Consider the following 22,933-nt stretch of genomic DNA (forward strand, 5'->3'; position numbering starts at 1 on the left):
TTCTCTATCTTCCTTGCTGCAATGCTCCACTGCACTCTTAGCAGGCATATTCTTATGACAAATGTCCCAGAGGACCCTAGGCTGCTCTCCACTTCGAGAGCTGACCGGTGGTGATTTAACTTGAGGGTTACCACACCTTAGGCGAAGGGCAAGATTATGAAGGCTATTCATGAATAACCTCTGCCAGTACGCGAATTGAACCCGCGCTGTTGACAATGCTCCACATCACGAACCAGCCGTTCAACCAACTGAGCTAACTTGCACCGTTAATGGATTTAACAAATGGTGAAACTGCTCCTTCTTACCCCAATTGCTATCTGTAGCTTGGTGTAATATGTCCCAGATTATTCAGTTATTGGTCTGGTTTTCCAACTCCATTTCTACCACACATTCTGAAGGGTTTGCTAAATGTGGTCTTCACACCCCTGAGCACAGAGGACAATGTCACTGAAGGATTCTACACTTAATTTTACTCAGTTAATGTTTGACTTGTACAAATACTCGAGGAGGACAGCAGTGATGCGATGCCCTCCACGGCAGAATAATCTATGATATTGAATTTCAAACTTGAGGAGCGACCTCGAGTGAGATCCTAGATGGCTGGTGGCATCTGTGAAACTGCCGCAATGTGAATCGCATATTTCAGGTGGAATAGTGTGTTGTGGGAGTGGCAGCATTTTAGGCATGTTTATAGCACCTGTTTATTGTCAATTATACTTGTATAAATAAAGTGACTAGCTGATGACAGAAAATAAATTTGAATCATAATGCACTGTTACTAAGTTTACAGTTGCCTCCCCTCTAAAATGTTTCCCATAAAGTCTATGTTAGGGAAGGGCAAGTGTGGCTAAGGATAATTTCTGTATATGCATGCTTGTTGCTGTCACTGCACTAAAAATACTTCCTTAAATTTTAAATAAGTTTTCTGTGACCTTGTGTTCAGACAACTGGGCTCCTTTCAAAACTGGGTGTGCTGGGAACCTTTACTGCTTGGAGAGCGTTCTTGAGCAAGCAGGGTTTGATAAATAGTTGACTTTGTGTGAATTGAAACCACTGCTGTGTTTTACCGACCTAGTAAAGAGCCTCCTTGCACATTTTATAGTGACACGTATCTTCCATAGTGGCTGCGTCTCTTTTTTTATTCTTCATGTGATGTGGGATTTGTTGCTCAGCCCTAATTGCACTTAACCTAAGTGGCTTGTTAGCCATTTGAGGGCAGTGGGTCTGGAGTCACATGTAGACCTGGCCTGGTAAGGATGACAGCCCTTCATTTGTTCACTGGATGGGTTTTTGCAATCATAGTTTCAAGGTCATCACCACTGAGCCAAGCTTTCAGTTCCATATTTTATTGACTGGTTGAATTTACATTCAGCCAGCAGCTGTGGCAGGATTCATATTCTGGATTGCTGGTCCAGTGATATTACCACTACACCGCCATCTCCCCTGTGGGTATTGTTGACAAAGTTGGCAGTTATTGCCCATCCTTATTTGCCATAGGTTACTGGTGGGCACCTTCATTGAACGGCTGTAAATATCTTTGTAACAGTTTGATATAATTAAGTGGCAGCTATATCATTTCAAAAGCATAAGTGTCTGCTTTTTATCTACTTTTTTTCACACAAAGATATGAGGTGCAATTCTGCCTAATGGGATCAATGTCCCCTAGCGAGCGCATTTAGTCGCATGTTTCCCGGCACTCGCAGTACTGAGAAACACATGGCTATTCATTGCGACTCTCGTTGGATAAGGGGCCTGAACAGGAAGCCCGTTTTGTACCTCTGCTTGCAGAACCTCCCATTGTAGCGAGATTATTTAAAAATTAAGATTTTAAAATGGCCTCTCGATCTCCGAGGCCCCCAAAACAATCACCGACCCCCCCCAGGCCCCACTCGTACTATGAGAGGGTCTCTGCCACCCCCCCCAAAACACCCACACCGCGAAACCCCGGCCCAATTGCCAGCTGGCACTGCCAGGGTACCCCATGCTGGCATTGCCAGGGTACCCCAGGTGGCACTAGCAATGTCAGAACACCACCCTGCCCAAAGGGCCTCTGATCCCTTGGGAGACACCCATGAGTGCCGTTACGTCTGGTCCCCGTTTGTGGGGACCAGTGCTGAATGGCACTCATCCAAGACCATTGAGACGATGGGGTTGAATCCCAAAGCCTCAGGTACCTCGGCAATCTGCACAGTAGAATGAGGCTAACTGCCTTGCTTTAATATGCAGATTTTCCAAAAAGTGATCCCGCCCACTGTGGGCAAGATTCACTTTGCAACATCTCGCGAGACCTCGCCAGGTGTGGTGAGCTGAGTAGATCCTGGGAACAGGGTTTCCCGGCTTTCAACAGCCATGCTGCGCCGTGTTGAGCTGCTTTTCGGTGCAGCATGGCTGTTGGATCACACCCATGGTGCTTTCTGTGTGTAAATGTGAACCCCCGCCTTGCCGCTGGAGAAGGCACCTAACTTTGGCTCTCTCAGAAATGAAAGCAGAAAATGTGGGAAAACTCTGCATGTCTGGCAGCATCTGTGGAACGAGAAACAAAAGTTATGATTTCGAGTCCAACATGACACTTATGTTCGGCATGAGTCATTAGGTCAAATTCTTGTCTACCTTTTTGGGTGAACAGAAAAAATCCTATGGCACTATTTCAAAGAAGAGCAGAGGTATATTCTGTAGTGTCCTGGATAATAGCTAACCTTCAAGTAACATCACTAAAAGCAGAAAGAGTTAAAGAATGGTGAAGGGGCAGCATGGTGGCACAGTGGTTAGCACTGCTGCCTCACGCCGTTGAGGACTCGGGTTCGATCCCAGCCCCGGGTCACTGTCCGTGTGGAGTTTGCACATTCTCGTTGTGTCTGCGTGGGTCTCACCACTACAAAACCCAAACGATGTGCAGGGTAGGTAGATTGGCCACGCTAAATTGCCCCTTAATTTGAAAAAAGAATTGGGGTACTATAAATGTATTTTAAAGAATGAGTGTGGAGGCAGATCCAATCGTGGCTTTGAAAAGGGAATTGGATAAACATTTGAATGGAAAAATATGCAGGTTTAAGGGAGAAGGGGTGGAACAAATAAATTGTTCTTGGAGAGAGTCAGATTTAAGAAGGCGAATAGCCTTCTTTAGTGATGTGACCATTCTCTGCTATTATCTGCATTTCCAAAGCAGTGACTTATATGTGAAATATTTAATTGAGTGTATGCAGCTTTGGGAAATCCTGAAATTAAGAAAGGTGTTATTGAACCACAAATCTTTGGTCCTGACCAGTAACTCTGGGTAGAGATGTAGAATTCCATGACTAGGCTGTTACAATGTCTGTGGGGAAAATCGTAAGCCAAAATAACCAAATTTACTGAATGATTCCTAAATGAAATTACTAACAAGTTTTCTCTTTTTGTAACTTTGATTCGATTCATGTTGAAGTAAATGTAAATTGAATATGAATTAACAGGCAAGTGATACTTCAAGTGTAAAGGTAAATTTCACCCTAAATAGTTGCGACAACAAAGATAAATCTTGCAAAGTCCCATCCATTTGCGCCATGCTCTGCCGACATGTGGCACCATAAGGGTAGCAGGGTAGCATGGTGGTTAGCATAAATGCTTCACAGCTCCAGGGTCCCAGGTTCGATTCCCGGCTGGGTCACTGTCTGTGTGGAGTCTGCACGTCCTCCCCCTGTGTGCGTGGGTTTCCTCCGGGTGCTCCGGTTTCCTCCCACAGTCCAAAGATGTGCGGGTTAGGCGGATTGACCATGCTAAATTGCCCGTAGTGTCCTAATAAAAGTAAGGTTAAGGTGGGGGGTTGTTGGGTTACGGGTATAGGGTGGATACGTGGGTTTGAGTAGGGTGATCATGGCTCGGCACAACATTGAGGGCCGAAGGGCCTGTTCTGTGCTGTACTGTTCTATGTTCTATGTTCTATGTGTATTTTCAAAGTTCTCTAATTCAGCCTCTTGTGCCTCGAATCTCTCACTTTCCCACTTAATCAATTGAGCCCTCAAGTCGTGTTCATGTTTTATCCAACGTCCCCGGAAACGGTTGCCATTTAAATGGCACACTCCGACAGAACCTTCTTAGCTAGATTCGCAACAATCTTAATGGCACACATTCTCCAGAGACTCCTTTATCTTAACCATTTTTAAATAACTGTTAAACAGTCTGGTCGGCTGTGGCAAACTGAAACAGCAGCTGTCTTCTCTCTCTCTCTCTCTCTCTCTCTCACACATCCCCCCCCCAAAAAAAGAGCCGACTGACCATTCAGCTTTTCGCATCTTAACCTCCGTCGAGTTGATACTGCTGCCAGGTCAAGGGTAGCCAATCACATGGATCAGTCTTTCTTATTTATTCAAGAAAATTATCCATTGTAGGGGGATTCATTGTAATTGGATTGGATTAGAATCCAATCCAATCCAATCCAATTACAATTAACCCCCCCACACTGGATGTAAACCCTCAAGTACTTTTCAAACGTTCTTTAAAAATAACTCAAGATTCCAGCGATATTTTAAAGAAATTACAATTTTTCCGAACTATAGAACCATAGAAAAGTTACAGAACAGAAGGAGGCCATTCGCCCCATCATGTCCAGCGTAGGACACCCAGGTTCCCTTTTTAATCCCACCTTCCTGCACCTAATCTATAGCACTGTAGTTTACAGCACTTAAGGTGCAGATCCAGGGACTTTTTAGAAGAGTTTAGGGTCTCTGCCTCCACCACCAACTCGGGCAGTGAATTCCAGACTCCCACCGTCCTTTGTGTAAAAAAAAAAGTCCTTTGTGTACACTGTCTGCCACTTGTTTTGAATCTATGTTCCCTGGTTCTAGAATTCTCCATCAAGGGAAACAATTTTATTCTGTCCATTCTATATCTCTTCACCTCATAATTTTATACGCCTTAATTAAGTCACCACTCGGCCTTCTTTGTTCCAAGGAAAATAACCTAACCTATCCACTCTCTCCTCGTAGCTAAACTTCTCTAGCTCTTTAACATTCTTGTAAACCTCTTCGGGACTTTCTCCAGAGCAATTAGGTCCTTCCTGTAATGTGGCCAGAATTACACACATTACTTCAGTGGTGGCTTCACCACTGTTTTTATACAATTCCAACATTTTTTAAATTTAAAAGTGCCCAATTAATTGTTTTCCGATTTAAGGGGAAATTTTAGCTTGACCACTCCACCTACCCTGCACATCTTTAGGTCGTGGGGGTGAGACTCACACAGACACGGGGAGAATGTGCAAACTCCACGCGGACAGTGACCCGGGGCTGGGATCGAACCCGGGTCCTCAGCACCGTGAGGCAACAGTGCTAACCACTGCGGCACCGTGCCACCCATATCCTTACTCTTCTGGGTCATCACCCCAACATTGCTCCATTATTCTGTCTCAGTGGTCATACTTGTTATGGGAAGTGCAGGATATTTATCATCACAATCAAACTCAGCCCTGCCCTTAACCAGCTAGTGCTTGTTCCAGCAGTTGACAATGATTAAGGCTGGAGACTCTGCTCCCTCAAGCTTGGGAATGCTGAACCCCAGCTAACATATAGTTGAAGAGAACCCCAAGATTGAACCTGGGAGACTCTTGATCGGTAGAATTTGTTTATAGGAATACTGGACCATTGAGATTTTTATTTGTGCATTGTTTTCAGATTTCCGAATTATGTGGTTAATCTTCACTGAAACACACAGGCTTTAGTGGAGGTAGAAATTTCCAAATAAAATCTTACTGGAGATATTCAAAGAAGCAAAAAGTAATGGTTAAGATTGGTGTGTTATTGTTAAATATTTAACTTTAAAATATTGTAATGGATTGGTGCCATTATTCCGAGCCCACAGTGGACATAGGAATTAAACAAGTGAAAATTATTTTTAATTGGTTGTTTCGCATTTGATAGATTTTTATGTGTATTGTAGTCAAAGTGTTGACTTTATCTAATATAAATGAAGTTTAAGATATGCATGTGTATAAAAGACGAGGCAAAATTGGACAGGTAATGCAAATAATTCAGTCCCCAGTTTAAAGTCGTACATGATGTTCCTGTTCTTTGATTTAAAAAAAACTTACAGTGAAATAGTAAAGCTTGCATTAGTTTGAAAGGTGGTCGGAGCATGGTGGTAGCAGTACAGGCTGAGGTACTGGGAGAGCAAAACTGAAAGTACATCACTGGTGAGAGGTTTCAATTGCAGTGAGACCGGTTACTTACATCAGTAATTTCCATTTTAAAACAGGAATTTATAGTGGAGAAACGTACACTAGAAAGTGTGATAAACGTTACACAGCAAGTTGAATTGGATTTGTTTGTCATGTGTACCGAGGTACAGTGAAAAGAATTGTTCTGTGTGCAGATCAGACTGATCATTTCGTACATGAAAAGAAAATACATAGGGCAAACATAAAATACACAATGTTCTCAGACTTTTGTATCTCCTGCCCGATGGAAGAAGTTGGAAGAGTGAGTAAGTCAGGTGGGAGGGGTCTTTGATTATGCTGCCCGCTTTCCCACGGCAGTGGGAGGTGTAGACAAAGTCAATGGATGGGAGACGCATTCGCCTGGTGGATTGGGCTGTGTTCACAAATTTCTGTAGTTTCATACGGTCGTGGGCCAAGCAGTTGAAGCACCAGGCTCCGCTGCAACCAGATAGGATGCTTTCTATGGTGCATCTGTAAAAATTGCTAAGAGTCAATGTGGACATGATGTATTTGCTTAGATTCCTGAGAAAGTATAGGCGCTGTTGTGCTTTCTTGGGCGTAGAGCCAACATGGGTGGACAAGGGCAGATTGGTGATGTTCACACCTAGGGATTTGAAGCTGTCAACCATCTCCACCTTGGCCCTGTTGATGCAGACAGGGGTGTGTACAAAGTCAAAGACCAGCTCTTTAGTTTTGCTGACATTAAGGGGTCTTTGATTATGCTGCCTGCTTTCCCACGATTCCCACAATTGTTGTTCCACCACTCCACTAGATTCATAGAATCATAGAATATGCAGTGCAGAAGGAGGCCATTCAACCCATCGAGTCTGCACCGGCCCTTACAAAGAGCATCCTACTGAAGCCCACGTGTCTACCCTATCCCTGTAACCCAGTAACCCCCACTTAACATTTTTTGGACACTTAAGGGCAGTTTCGCATGGCCAATCCACCTAACGTGCACATCTTTGGACTGTGGGAGGAAACCAGAGCACCCGGAGAAACCCACGCAGACACGGGAAGAACATGCAGACTCTGCATAGACAGTGACGCAGCCAGGAATCGAATCTGGGACCTTGGAGCTGTGAAGCAACTGTGCTAACCACTATGCTACCGTGCTGTCCAACATCAAAGGGCTCAGCCAGGATCGTAACTGCTGTCACTGGTTCTCTATTTCCCTCTTGTATTCTGACTGATTGTTGTTCAAGATCCGACCCACTACAGTCGTGTCGTCAGCAAACCTGTAGATGGAATTGGAGCCAAATTTTGCCATGCAGTGGTGTGTACATATGGAGTAAAGTAGGGGGCTAAGTACGCAGCCTTGTGGGGCCCCGGTATTGAGGACTATCGTTGAGGATGTGTTGTTGTTTATCCTTATTGATTGTGCTCTATGGCTCAGAAAGTTGAGGATCCAGTTGCAGAGTGAGGATCCAAGTCCTAAGTTTTAGAGCTTTGATATGAGTTTGGCTGGGATTAAGGTATAGAAATTGGAGCCTGATGCAGGAGTCCTTGTTGTCGAGATGCTCCCATGGATGAGTGTAGGTCCAGGGAGATGGCATCTGCTGTGGACCGGTTGCAGTGGTATGCAAATTTCATTGGATCTAGGAATTCTGGGAGTATTGAGATGATGTGCCTCATGACCAACCTCTCGAAGCACCTCATTACGATCGATGTCAAGGCCACTGGACAGTAGTCGTTAAGGTAAGTTGCCTGGTTGTTACTTGGCACCGGTATGATGGTGGTCGTCTTGAAGCAGGTAGGAATCTCGGAACGGTATAGGAGAGGTTGAAGATGTCCACAAACACATCTGCCAACTGGTCCGCGCAGGAACTGAGTGCACGACCAGGGACCCCGTCCGGTCCTGTCGCCTTCCGAGGGTTCACTTTCAAGAAGGCCGATCTGACTTTGGAAGCTGTGACGGTGGGCATGGGTGTGTCCAGGGCTGGTGGGGCAGTCGACAGTGCAGCGGTTTGATGGTTCCCTGCCTGAACCAACTATAGTGTTGAGTTCATCGGGGAAGGGTGCACTGCCACCTAAGATTCTGCTGGGCTTTGATTTGTAGCCCATTATGGCGATTCAGCCCTGCCACAGCCGACGAGAGTCTGTGACACTAGTCCGTGACTCTAGCTTGGTCTGATATTGTCTCTTGGCATCCCTGATGCCTTTGCAGAGGTTGTACCTAGATTTCTTGTATGGGTCAGGGTTGCCTGACTTGAACGCCTCAGACCTGGCCTTCAGTAGGAACAATCTCCCGATTAAGCCATGGTTTCCAGTTGGGGGATGTACCACTTTCTTAGGCAGTCGTCTACATATTGTCATAATATAAATCCATGTATATAATGGAGTGCAGACAGGCAGTGATTGACACACAGGATGACCAGTAAGCACACAGAACACAGCAGCCAATCACCAGACAGGACACGACCACTATAAAGCCAGAGGGCACCAGTTTTCCCGCTCTCTCGGGATCCAACCTCTGAGACAGTCAGAGCTCATGAGCATAGCCATTGCAAACACCATGTGGTAGTCAGTTAGTCTGGTCAGGCTAGCATCAGGTCTCCAGTCAAGGTATCATAGTGTCAACCCACAGTTGAACATGTAAAATAGTTAGATGTTAAATAAAATCGTGTTGCATCTCATCAAGTGTTGGAATTCTGTCTCTCGCTACACTGCATCAAACACAGTCCACATCGACCCAGCCTGCCCAACACATCATGGTACCAGGTATGGATGCTGAAAATTGACAGACCTACCTTGAGTGAATCAGCGTTGACCAGCAAACAGCCATCCGGTGACATGGAAAACGTCCGCCCTCCTCCGCATCGCCGGCAACCTCGGTGCAAATTGGAAAATCTTCAACCAAAAGTTCCAGCTCTATCTCGATGCCACCGACCTCGAGGCCGCATTGGATGCGAGAAAGATTGCACTCTTCCTCTCCACAGCCGGGGACCACGCCATCCACATCTACAACTCCCTTACATTCGCTGAAGGCGAAGACAGGACAAAATTTAAAACAGTCTTGCTGAAATTCGACAGCCACTGCGACATCAAGGTAAACCAGAGCTTTGAACGGTACATTTCCCAGCAGAGGCATCAGGGTAAGGATCAACCTTTCCAATCATTTTTGACCCATCTCGCATCCTCGCGCAGTCATGTAACTATGACTCGACAACTGATTCCATGATCCGGGATCAGATCGTTTTCGGGGTCCACTCCAATTCCCTTCGCCAGCAACTCCTGAAAGTCAAGCAGCTCACCCTCACCATCGCCATCGAAACGTGCGTTCTCCACAAGCATGCTAACAACCGGTACTCCCACATCGGGGCGGCAGAAAAGGCAAAGCTAACCCCCCACGGGTGCATGCGATTGCACAAATGCAGGGCCTGAGTCTTGATGAGAGTGGCCATTTTGCGCGCTTTCCTGGGCTCCAGCCTTTTTCCAGGGCAGGTGCGTACGTAATTAGACCACACTGTGCATGTGGGTTGCCGCACGGAACACGCTGACGTTGGCATCATGACGTGTCCGAATTGTGGCTCCGCCCATTTAAAGCGGCAATGTCCGGCAAAATCACGACGGTGTCTACAGTGTGGCAAGCTTGGCCACTACGCAGCACTTTGCAGATCTGCTCCACTGCCCAGCATCCAGCGATCCCAGCCATGGCGCGGAAGCGTCCGTTCAATACTGCAGGCCGTGCCAGACTCCGACCCCGACAACCCAACAGATCCTGATGCCGAGTGCCTCAAATCCCCATTCCGGGTGGGCATCATTACTAAGCATGCACTGCCATCCTAAGCGTGGATCCTGATGACGAGTGGTGTGCTGTCCTCACAGTTAACAAGGCTCGCATCCATTTCAAGTTGGACACCGGCGCATCAGCGAACCTCATTTCGAAATCCAATCTGGGCACCATCCGCGTCAGACCAAGCATTCTTCCACCGGCCTGCCAGCTCCTTGACTACAATGGCAATGCTATTACTGCCAGTGGCTTATGCCAACTCGGAGTTTCCAATAAGTCATTTAAAGCGACGCTGCAAATTAGTTTTTATGTACATAGCCTTGTAAATATGCCTTCACACTCCACACGTAGTTAGGAACATTCTCACCACACACATCTTTGGGTTGTGGGGGTGAGACCCATGCAGATACGGAGAGAATGTGCAAACTCCACACGGACAGTGACCCAGAGCCGTGATTCGAACCCTGGTCCTCAGCGCCTTAGGCAACAATGCTAACCACTGTGCCACATTAAGGAGCAGTTTAGCGTGGCCAATTGACCTACCTTGCGCACCTTTTTGGGTTGTGGGGGTGAGACCCACGTAAACATGGGGAGAATGTGCAAACTCCACATGAACAGTGACCTGGGGCCGGAATCGAACTCGGGTCCATAGCGCCATGAGGCAGCAGTGTTAACCATTGCGCCACCGTGCCACCCGAGCAAAACAAAACTAAGACTATACACCTCAGCCAATCTCCACCCAAGCAGGACTTGTTGGCGGGATATCAGGGAGGTGAAGGCCACAACGCCAGCCCCCTTCTCCTCAAAAAGTTTCATCTTGACCGACACCCCAAAGTTGGCCACCAGCGGACAAGGCTTCATCCTAACCCCCATGATCTCGGACATGGTCTTGAGGAAGGATGCCCACGATTCTACCAATATGTGCAGAACACATGGGAGTGATTCTGGCATCACTCGTATCTATCCACCACCTAAGGGAAGAACATGCACGCTTCGGTCAGTGTGCCCTATGTATCACCTTCAGTTGTCTCAGGCACAGACTAATGGAAGAAGAGGTGGAATTAACTCTGTGTAGGATCTCACACCAAAGCCCTCCTCCTATATCAACGTCCAATTCCTCCTTCCACCTCCCTTATGTCATCCAACGAGGCCCTTACTTCCTCTAGCAGTCGCCCATATATGTCTGAGATCTTCCCCTCTCCTAACTCATCCTGCGATAACATTTTGTCCAGCAAGGTGTGCTTAAGCAATGGAGGGAATGAGGGAGCCTCCTTCTGGAGGAAATCTTGTATCTTGTAAACTTGTATCTTGTAATCTTGTAAACGAAACGAACGATCTGAACTCGCCTCCTTTCGGAGGTTGAAACTTCTCGCATCAGCTCCTCCAGATTTGCAAACCTACCATCCACATACATGTCCCTAAACCTCATCAACCTCTCTTCCAATTTTATAGATAGCGTCCATTCCGGCCAGAATGAATCTATGTTACGAATTTGTGCCGTGATAGACACACCCCTGAACTTCAATTGGTTTCAGGCCTTTAGCGATGCTACCGTTGGTGGGGGGGAGGGTTGTTGCGACATGGCAGGGGGTGAGTGATGACATGGTCAGAGGTGGAGAAGAGGACCATTTGGAATGAGCTATGTATAGGGTGGAATTAAGGGGGCGTGAGTTAAGTGGGGAGATGATGGACGGTAAAGGGGATTGGGGGCATAAGCCTCCGGTAAGGCTCATAACGTAGAATGTCCGGAGATTAAATTGGCTGGTTAAAAGGTGGCAGGTGTTCATGCACCTCATGAGCTTGAAAGTGGGGGTGGTCTTTCTGCAGGAGACGCACCCCGTGTGAAGGACCAGGTTAGGTTAAGGAAGGGGTGAGTTGGGCAGGTTTTCCACTTGGGGTTTGATTTGAAATCGAGGAAGTGGCGACTTTAATGAGCAAAAAAATGGAATTTGTGAGTGTGAAGGAGGTGAGGGATCCAGGTGGGGTATTAGAAAGGGCGCTAGTTTTATGCCCCAAATTGGCATAATGTCGGTTTTATGAGGGAGTTGCTGGCAGCGATCCCGGATTTGGCCACGCACCAGTTGATCATAGGAGGAGGTTTTAACTGTGTCCTAGAGGGGCAGCACGGTGGCGCAGTGGTTAGCATTGCTGCCTACGGCGCTGAGGACCCGGGTTCGAATCCCGGCCCTGGGTCACTGTCCGTGTGGAGTTTGCACATTCTCCCCGTGTCTGTGTGGGTTTCACCCCCACAATCCAAAAGATGTGTAGGATAGGTAGATTGGCCACTCTAAATTGCCCCTTAATTGGAAAAAATAATTGGGTACTCTAAATTTATTAAAAAAAAACAAAAAAAAAACTGTGTCCTAGAGCCGAGGGTGGCTAGGTTGAGCCCCAGGTCGATGGCTGGAGTACGAATGGCAAGGGAACTGGGGGGGGGGGTTATGGAGAAGATGGGTATGGTGGATCCATGGCACTTTCAGAACCCAGGGGGAAGAGAGTATTCCTTTTTGCAACGTGTATGAGGTGTATTTGAGGATTACTTTGTAGTGAGTCGGAATATTTTGGTTGGGGTGGAGGGACAGAATATGTGGGGATGGTTAACTCGGACCATATGCCCCACAGGCTTGAGATTCGGTTTAGATCGGGACGAGAGCAGACGCCGGGGTGGAGGTTTGATTCGGGGTTGTTGGCGGACGGAGCTTTTTGTGGTAAGGTACGGGCGGCAATTAAGGAGCATGTGGATTTGAATCAGAATGGGGAGGACAAAGGCAGTTGGCCGGGTGGAAATTATTTTGTTTAAGGCTCGTGCGGATAGCGAACGGAAGGAGCAATATGACCGTCTAGCGAGTGAGGTAATGGAGGTGGACAAGGGAGTGTTCAAGGGTGCCCACCGAGGAGGAACAAGCTCCAGTTTGAAAGGTTGACAACGGGGAGGGCGGTAGGGCAACTGCGTAGGGCAAGAAGAGTGCAATATGAGTATGTGGAGAAGGCGAGCCGCATGCTGGTGCACCAGCTGCAGAGGCAGGCCGAGTCCAGGGAAATATTGGAGATACGGATTGGGGCTGGGGAAGTGTTGTTGGAGCCGGGGAAGATAAACAAGGTGTTTAGGGAGTACTACCCTAAACTATTGTATGAGGCGGACTCGGGAGGAGGGGGGGAACGCTGTACAGCATTTTCACCCATGAGATGAACACTGGCCCAAACCAAACTGTTCCAATACCTCAAGGAGACACTTCCACTCCTCCCGGTCATAGGCCTTCTCTGCATTCAAGGAAACGATCACCTTGAGTGTCTCCTACCTGGGTGGGAGCATGGCAACGCTCAACAGTCGCCTAATGTTTGCCAACTGCTGTCAGCCTTTGACAAATCCGGTTTGATCTTCTGCAATCACTTCTGGCAAACAACTCTCCAGGCATCTTGCCAGAAACTTTTGCACTAAAAACGTTTGCATCGGTGTTCAGGAGTGAGATAGGCCTCCACCGGGTCTTTGTCTTTCTTTGGAATAAATGAGATCGAAGCTTGTACCAATGTGGGTGGCATCTCTTCTCCCCCCCCCCCCCCCCCCTCCTCAACGGCAAGTCGGTGAACATCCCCAGCAAGTGTGGTGCCAGCACCATCACAGCCATTTTGTAGAAGTCCACCGGGAGCCCACGGATCCTGGTGCCTTCCTGGATTACATGGAGTTAATGCACTCCATGACCTCCTCCAGGCCCAATGGTGCTTCCAGTCTCTGCCCCCTATCCTCCTGCACCAACAGTAAGCCTATCCATCCAGAAATTGTTTCAACTCCAAGTGCCCCTCGGTTGCTCATGTGTATAGCCCTCGGACGAAAGCTCCAAAGGGCACCATTAATCTCTTCTCGAGCTGCAACCAGCCATTCCCGTCTCTCTCCTCCCCCCCCCCAAATCTTTGACCTGTGCTATCTCCCATCCGGCCGCCTGCTTCCTCAACTGGTGAGCAAGCAGGCGGCTGACCTTGTCACCATGCTGATAGAAGATCCCACATGAATGTCAGAGCTGGTTGAAATCAGCTCAAACTCCATTTGCAGTCTTTTCTCTGCTAGCAACTCCAATGTCGTGGCTGCGGAGTACTGCCGATCCCGATCTGCCCCATTGCCATTCCCAAACTTGGGCATGACCTAGGACATGACCTATCCACCCTCCGGTCCAGGAAACCATTAAAGTCACCCCCCTGATCTGTTGGTAGGGATCGAGGTCAGGGATCGCCACCAATGTTTCCTTGGTAAAGTCTGCATGATCCCAGTTTGGGGCTACCAGTACCACCAGAGAACCCTCCAAAGCCCCGTTCACCATTATCTAACTAAAGCTTGCCCGCTTATTAAACAGGAGTGCCACCTCTCTCGCCCTTGCGCCAAACTTTGATTGGTACACTTGTCCCACACAGCTCTTCCTTACCGTCATCTGGTCCTTGCCCCTCCGATGTGTTTCTTGTGAAGGCCAATTACGGATGGGCCTAACCAGCGACGTCCACATCCCATAAAATAATTTTAAAAAAATTATGTTGGCCCTCAGGCTTTTCAAGTGGGAGAAGACTCTGGATCTTTTGCCCGGGCTGTTAAACCCCTCCTGCTCCAGGTGACCATCCTGACCCATTTTAGGGCCAGCCAGAATCAATTTGTGGACATGCCACTGCATGCCCAGGCTTGCCTTTTTCCTCAGTCCGTCCAAGATGGCTGTTGCCACCGCCCTCATTCAAACCATCCAACCATGAAACCTGTGTGACCAGCATTCAGCACCCCCCCCCCCCCCCTCAAAAAACACGAAGCCCAAGAAGGGCAGCACGCTAGCACACGTGGTTAGCACTGTGGCTTCACAGCGCTAGGGTCCCAGGTTCGATTCCCCGCTGGGTCACTGTCTGTGCGGAGTCTGCACGTTCTCCCTGTGTGTGCATGGGTTTCCTCCGGGTCCTCCGGTTTCCTCCCACAGTCCAAAGATGTGCAGGTTAGGTGGATTGGCAATGCTAAATTGCCCTTAGTGTCCAAAAAGGTTAGGAGGAATGATTGGGTTATGGGGATAGGGTGGAAGTGAGGGCTTAAGTGGGTCGGTGCAGACTCGATGGGCTGAATGGCCTCCTTCTGCACTGTCTGTTCTATGTATGTAATAATCCTGACCTAAATGATCTACAACAGTCTCCCCATTTAAAGTTGCCCATGTTGGAAGAGGAACGACTTTGAAACCCAAAGAGGAGTCCCAGACTCCCCTTCGCCCAGATGGAACAATTCTGATACCTGTAGGGTCCAACCCTGTAACTCCAAGCAGCAAAAACCAACAAGGTCTGTAAGAGAGATAACTGAATAAATACGGGTGGAAACTCCTGAATAAAAAACATCCATGGCCTCGACCCCCGGTGCTTAATTTTTTTTGCCCAGTCCACTCTTCTGTCCAAAGTCGTTTGCCGCCTCCAACATGTTAAAGAAATGGTCCCTGTCCTTGTAAGTGACCCAAGGTTTTGCCGGGTGCAACGTGCCAAATCAAAATTTACTTTTGAATAATGCCGCCTTGGCTTTATTAAACTCCGCTTGGCATTGCACAGGTCGGCCCCAATGTCTTGGTAGATAAGAATGGAGTGTCGCTCCCAGTCAAAGTGCTTTGTGGTCTTCGCCCATCATAGGATATGTTTGTTGTCTTGGAACTTGTGGAGTCTTTATAATTATAGCCTGCAGTGATTCCCCGGACCGTGGCTTCTGGCGAAGTGTCCTATGGGCCTCCCCCACCAATCAGCTTCCCGAGCATCTTCGTGATCTACCCAATTGGGCTCTTACCTTCTGTACCCTCTGGTAGCCCGACGGTTCGGAGGTACTGGCGCCAAGACAGGTTCTCCTGGTCGTCAACTCTGACTTTGGTCACTGCCAACATTGTTATTTCGGCCTCTAACGAGGCAATTTGTTCGTCCTGCTGAAACTCACTCCCTGAAACTCCAGCTGCTGCTCCCCACTGTCCATCGCCCTACCTAGGTGGGGGGCCTCCGCTGCTTTGATAACCATTTTCATTGCCAACAGCAGGTCCTCCTTCACTGTTTTTCTGTGTTTTTGGAATTCTACTGCAATGGACTCCATCAACCTCATCGCTGAGGACTGGGATAGCATTGATGATTGTGCAAGGTCCGGCATGTTAAACATAGCGCTGCCACGTGGGTCCACTGACTCCAGTGCGGGGATTTCATTCTGTTAATTTTTATTTCCTTTGTGTCTCGTTTGATAGCCCGTCGACATTCCAAACCAGCCCAGCTATTGACGAGGGTCAGGCTTGTACAATTTCTTTGTGTTTGGGGCCCGTTCATCGGGTTAAAAAGATCCAAAAATGAGTTTCCAGACGGGAACCACCTTTTGTGCGACGATTTAGCTTGTGGCTGCCACTGGATGTCGAGAACACTTGCAACCATTTTCGATTCCCTGTTTCCAATTTACTGGTAGTAAAGCAAAACTGATATGAAAACATCATCCATCTAAGACGTATAAGAATTTAATGTGCATCAGCCAGTTTATAAGAATTTAACGAGCATGGTCTCAAAGCCGTTTAACTTTTAAACATTTGGATAGTTTGAACTGCACAAAATCTCCTCCTAGTACTATTTCATTTCAGCTGCTTAATTCAAATTGATGGATAATTCAAATGTTTATGTGTAAAATGGACTGCATTTCATTGGGAGTATTTTGACCATGAGAAAAATGTTGTATGTGATTTTAGTTACTGATTAAATCTGCAAATCATGTAAAATTGCTTTCTAAAACACCAAGTATTGTGCCAGAAATTCAGCTCAACGTTTACTAAATGTGTGTCATTCAGGAACAGAATTATTGGTGATTCAACCATTATTTCTTTTACATTTTTTTGGGAAATCTTTCCAATTAAGGGGTAATGTAGCGTGGTTGTGAGACCCACGCAGACACTGGGAGAATGTGCAAACCCCACACAGACAGTGACTCAGGGCCGGAATCAAACCCGGGTTCTCAGTGTCATGAGTCAGCAGTGCTAACCACTGCACCACCCTGCTGCCCTTTTTTTTTAACACAATTTTAAAATTTCCTGCAAAATATTTTGGTACAGACATTTTAAAAGTAGAACCAGAATAATTTGTACTTTGTGCTTTGGCTCCCTGCTGTACAATATGGAGTGTGTTTTCTCAAATGAACTATGGAGCAATAATTTCCCCAACTATTTTTTGCTGTCGTCTGGTTATGTAGAAATGTGCAGACCCATTTGCAGACCCATTTCAAAGCAATTGAAATCTGACTAATGTTACCACCCTGTTGACACCTATACTAGCAAATATAGTTTAAAGTAAAGCTATTATTAACAGCACATGTTTGGAGTGCATTGAAGGGTTTCAAAATATTTAAGTAGTTTTGTTTAGACTGCACATGTTTCACTTTTGCAGAATGAAGTGCAGGTAGTACTCTGGCGTTAGAAATCATTTCTATGGAAGTGACGTCTACTGTTACATTCACATCAACATTACTGATCTCTGGTTAAAGGACTTGATGAATCAGCTCAATTTATATTTTGACAGTTTTAAACTGGTGGTTTATGTTTGGATTTCATGGCTGATGGACCTTTCCTAATGTGGCACTGTGTCAGCAGTGGATTAGTTTTAATAATATTTCAGAAAGTTATGGTTCACGTGCGACTCTGAAACAGGAACACAAAATCCTGGTTGACTCTCCCAGTGCCATACTGAGGAGGTGCTGTCTTTCAGATGGGATGTGAAATTGAGACCCCGCCTGCCTCTTCAGGTGGATGTGAACGATCCCATGGCACTATTCTCCCTGGTGTTGTGACCCAAGGTTTTTCTACAACCGGCAGTGCTAAAGTAGACCATTTGTCAGTACCTTATTGCTGTTTGTGGGATCTTGCTGTGTGATAATTAGTTACTAAATTTGCTACATTACAGAGGCAATATCTCAAAAGTATTTAATTATCTGTAAATTGCTTTAAGATGTCCTAAGATCATGAAGGCTCCTATATGAATGCAATTTCTTCGAGGAGGAGGGTGAAGAGGAATCCTATTTCTCACCTATATGTGGACATACTGAGTGAACAGTGCAGCCAGAATCAACGGCAGCCTCTCCTTTTGGCAGTGCTGTTACTGGTGGCAATGGTGTGGTCAGCTTCCTCAATGCTGTATAGCAGTGGTGCTTTGACATTTGGTTTACAGCACTGCAATGAAGTTGGGTATTTCACTGATGACAAAACTAAGGGACCAGCTGCAGAGACATAGTAGACTCATTGTTCCTAAGGATGCTGGCAGTTTTGTTCTAAGGTAATGTTAACAGCATTTGAGTGGACTTCCTGCTCGAATCCCAGTGCTTAGAATATGATCGTGCACTGAAATGGGTATTGAAAAGAAGTTGCAGGACCCTTGCATGAACCCTCCTGCCTTAACTGACACTCTTAACCTGTTTCCATTTTGATCTTAATTCTCTCTAATGTGGTAGGTGAAAACTGAAATGTTTTAGAATTAGTTTTAGGGAGACGATTTCTGAAGATGTATTAGCCAGGATCAGTATATGCGGGTATGTAAACGTAGTCCCTAATTTTTTTTATTTTTTTTTTAAAATTTAGATTACCCAATTATTTTTTCCAATTAAGGGGCAATTTAGCGTGGCCAATCCACCTACTCTGCACATTTTTGGGTTGTGGGGGCGAAACCCACACAGACACGGGGAGAATGTACAAACTCCACACAGACAGTGACCCAGAGCCGGGATCGAACCTGGGACCTCAGCGCCGTGAGGCGGTTGTGCTAACCACTAGGCCACCGTGCTGCCCTGAACGTAGTCCCTAATGACTGCTGAATAACTGGTCCTAGGGGATGGACCCCAATGCCGCAACAGAAATATTTTAGCGCACAGAATGAATGAAGAACTTTTTTGGTTCTCAAGAGATTGGATAGTCTGGGGTTGTTTTCCTTGGAGCAGAAAAGACTGAGGGGGGACATGATTGAGATGTGTAAAATTATGAGGCGCATAGAGTAGACGGGAATAAACTTTTTCCCTTGTTGGAGGAATCAATGATCAGGGGCATACATTTAAGGTAAGGGGCAGAAGGTTTAGAGGGGATGTGAGGCAACCCTTTTCACCCAGAGGGTGCTGTGAGTCTAGAACTCACTGCCTGAAAGGGCGGTGGAGGCAGAGATCCTCAGAACATTTAAGAAGTATTTAGATGTGTAGTTGCGATGCCAAGGCATACAAGGCTATGGGCCAAGGGCTGGTAGATGGTATTAGAATAGTTAGGTGGTTGTTTTTGACCTGTGCCGACGCAATAGGCTGAGGGGCCTTTTCTGTGCTGTAGACCTCTATTTCTGAAACTATTAATTTCACAAATCACCATTCATTAGCAACGCTTTCTCGTGACTGTTTTCAAAACGTATTTTAGTATTTCCTCAATTTTTAATACTCATTTTTGGATCATTTTTATAATTAATGCGAGGGCTTTTGAGACTAGAAACCTGATCACTATCTACGTTTTGCCCAAGTGTCAGCACGAAGGTTGGGTGTAACCTAGGCTGGGTAGAGAGTAAACCTCAGTGCTCTGTTCTGGCACTGCATCTTCACACCGGCCTTTTCTTTCGGTTGACTGAAAGTAATACTCTCAGAAATGGCGAGTAATTGTCACAAATTCTTGTGGTTCACACTTTCTAATATGTAGCAGAATGGTGAAAGCCATGTTTGCAGCCACGGTACGTGGGGATTAAGTATAACATTAAAACTGTGGTTCATACTCATGGGGTCAAGTCTTCACGTTTCACAAAATGTATTGTAATTCATTGATATAAACACCATAAAAGTAATAACTTAAGCTGCAATTTGTTTTGGGGATTTGTTTTTTTTGATGGAAGAGTTTTCAGTTTATGAAGAAAAATTAGATCCACTTGACTGCAACTTATATAAGGGTAAGTGATATTGTTCTGATTACAGTGGAATGTACCAGTGTAATTTACTTCTGTTTTAATGTTTATCATTTCAAATCCAGTTTCACAATATGGCAACTTGTGCATAGTTGTGTTTGGTTTAAGCTTCTTTCTGTTCCTTCATTCCTCTGACTGGTTTCTTATTCAGTCTCCCATCCGTCCGTCCACTTCACAATCAATGGAGGTCCTTCAACTGTGTTAGCTGTTCACTCAGAACTTAATTCTTAAACCTCTCCACCTTGCTAGTTTTTCAAAATAATGAATAGTACCTGCTCTCTAAAGATGCCAAAATAACTAATTTTGAAAGTATTATATTTTCCCCTTCTTAATCAATCCCTTGGTTCGCTTTTGCTGATTTTTAAACTGTTCCCAATCGTCAGGTCTATTGCTTTTTCTTGCTAATTTGAATGCCTCTCCTTTGACTCTAACATTACTCTAATTTCCCTTGTAAGTCATGGTTTAGCGACAGTTCCAAATAGGAATAAGCAACTTTTGGAGTTCACTATTTGTTCCTTGAATGCCTGCCATTGCTTGTCCATTGTCATTCCTTTCAGTGATGTTTCCCTGTCCATCATAGCCAGATCATGCCTCATACCATCATAGTTACCTTTATTGAGGTTCAGGACCCTGGTCTCAGAATCAACTACCTCACTATCCACCTTGATAAAGAATTTTACCATATTATGGTCACTCATCCCCAAGGGTTCTCTCACAGCTTGCCAATGAACCCTTTCTCATTGCACAACACCCAGTCCATGATGACCTGTTTCCTTGTTGGTTCCTCAACATAATAGTGTTGAAAACCATCCCGTATACATCCCGGAAATTCCACTTTTGTTGTACTGTGACTAATTTGACTCACTCAGTCTATATGCAAATTAAAGTCACCCATAATCACAGATATTTCGTTATCATGTGCATCTCTGATTTTCTGCTTAATGCTATTCCCAACATTACTGCTAACAGTTTGATGGTCTGTATAACACCCATACAAATGTTTTTTACCCCATTGCATTTCTTAACTTGACCCAGACAGATTCCACATAATTTGTGCACATAATCTCTCCTCAGTATTGCATCAATATCTTCTTTAATGAACAACGCAGCTCCACAGTGTTCCCAGCTGCCACTCCAGCTCTGAAATCCGGGTTTCCAGAAGCTGTAGCAGGAGACACTTACTGCACTGGAAATGATCCCGGCTTCCCACATGGAGCAAGAGGAGCAAACCAAGGCTTTGCACTCTCCTGCCATATCGTACCCCTTTGAAGCTTTGCAAAATGCTTAATATTAGATTATGTCCGATTCTCTATGGCCCTTCTTTTCTTGTCGCCGTTATACCAATTCTAGCCGTTGCAGATTATAAATCACAAAACTTATTTTCAAACTATAAGTGCACAAATCGATCATTGTTGATTTTGTTTTCAGATCTTATTTCTCATTTGATTATTAAAGTTTGTTTTCTGGATGTACTTCTTGGAGTGGGTCCTGTAATTTTATATAATCTGTGGTCTGTTACGAAGAAGAAAACACAGCTTTAAGGTATTGCACATACTCCCGAAATCAGAATGGTTAGAACTCCACTTGGGTCTGTGCTAAATTAACTGTTGCCACATAGTGAATATAGGATCCCTAAAGCCTTTCAAATTAGACACTTATTTGAGAAAAGAGATCTCTCGTGGTGGGGAGTTAGCTTCTACATTACAACAGTTACTATGTTTCAAAAGTATACATTGGCTGTGAAGTGTTGTGAAAGACACTATATAAATGCACGTCTTGCTTCTTTTTAGTTAACCATATTTGTAATGAGCCATAGGTCACTGCTGTCTCAGAAGTTTGATTCTCTTGTAGCGTTGGAAAGGAATTTGTGTTCTTTCTGAATTGGCCATAGGAATTTTCCTTTTTTGGGGGGCTTTCCTGGGATATTGTTGCATAAGGTTGGGTTTATTGAATATGAGCTTCCTGCTTTGCTGGATGGGACAGTCTTGATGGACTAGATGTTTTTCTCTTGTACACCATTTTGTAAGAAATGTCTTTCAACTTAGCACAGTAGCGTAATTGTGGCACTGGGTTAGCAATTGCAGAGGCCAAAGCTTCAAATTCCAAATTGGCAAGTTGTGTTATTGAATCATAAAATAATGCAGTACACGAGGACACTTGGCGGGCCATGCCCATCTGACTCTCTGAAAGAGTTATCAGTTCGTAAGTACCATTCTCCTGCTCTTACTCCAGCTTTTTTTTGCTTCATGTATTACCCGAATTCACTCTGAATGTTATTATTGGACCACCTTCCATCTCACAAGCAATGCATCCCAAATCATCGCAACTCACTCCGTATTTTTTTCCCTCGTCTGGCCTATCTTTTGTGAAAATTTGTAAATCTATATATGCTGGTTAATGACACACCTATTGGTGGAAACCATTTCCGTCTGGTTACTCTTTTAAACTTTACATAGTTTTGAACAGCTGTCAGATAACTTTTTAATCCATCTTGCTCTAAGGAAAACAGCAGTTTCTCTAGTCTGTCCATATCAGTGAAGTATTTCATCCCTGTTATTATTTTGTAAAGCTCTGCACTCTAAGGCCTTTATTAAGCATGATGCCTAGGATTGGCCACTATTCTGGGCATGGATAGGCAAATCTACCTACATGTGATTTCATCCACACTACGTGGTCTAACACCTGAGGCATGTAGAAATGGGCAATAAATATCGTCTTTTTAAGTGTCTCCTACATCCTGTTGTATCTGTCCAATTCAGATACTTCAAACAGCTCCTTAATTTATATTTACCCAGGTGTCTTTATTTATGAGTAGAACTAAGTACGGACACAGATATAATGCAACACACTTTATTAAATATTGGTAACCCGTAAATTACCCACTATGTATACAAGAAACATCCAGTATACAAGACTAAACTACCCACAAAGGTGGTTTGGTATGCTGTAGACCCGATCCCTGAATCCCTCTGGTTTCTCTTTGAAAAAGTGACTCTCGCTGGCTGTTTCTTCCTTGCTTCCTTCCTTCTGGCCTGGTCAAGGTCACCTCACACACCGAGTTTTTGCTGCTGGTATCTCTGAGATGC

General features: G+C 45.5%; 1 protein-coding gene across 6 annotated transcripts in view; it reads left to right on the forward strand.

Annotated features, from left to right (window-relative positions):
- Window positions 1-22,933, forward strand: part of eps15l1a (epidermal growth factor receptor pathway substrate 15-like 1a) — a 584,484-nt gene that overhangs the window by 354,579 nt on the left and 206,972 nt on the right. The gene's annotated exons all lie outside the window — the stretch shown is intronic.

Source organism: Scyliorhinus canicula, chromosome 18 (assembly GCF_902713615.1).
Source record: "Scyliorhinus canicula chromosome 18, sScyCan1.1, whole genome shotgun sequence".
Lineage (NCBI taxonomy): Eukaryota > Metazoa > Chordata > Chondrichthyes > Carcharhiniformes > Scyliorhinidae > Scyliorhinus > Scyliorhinus canicula.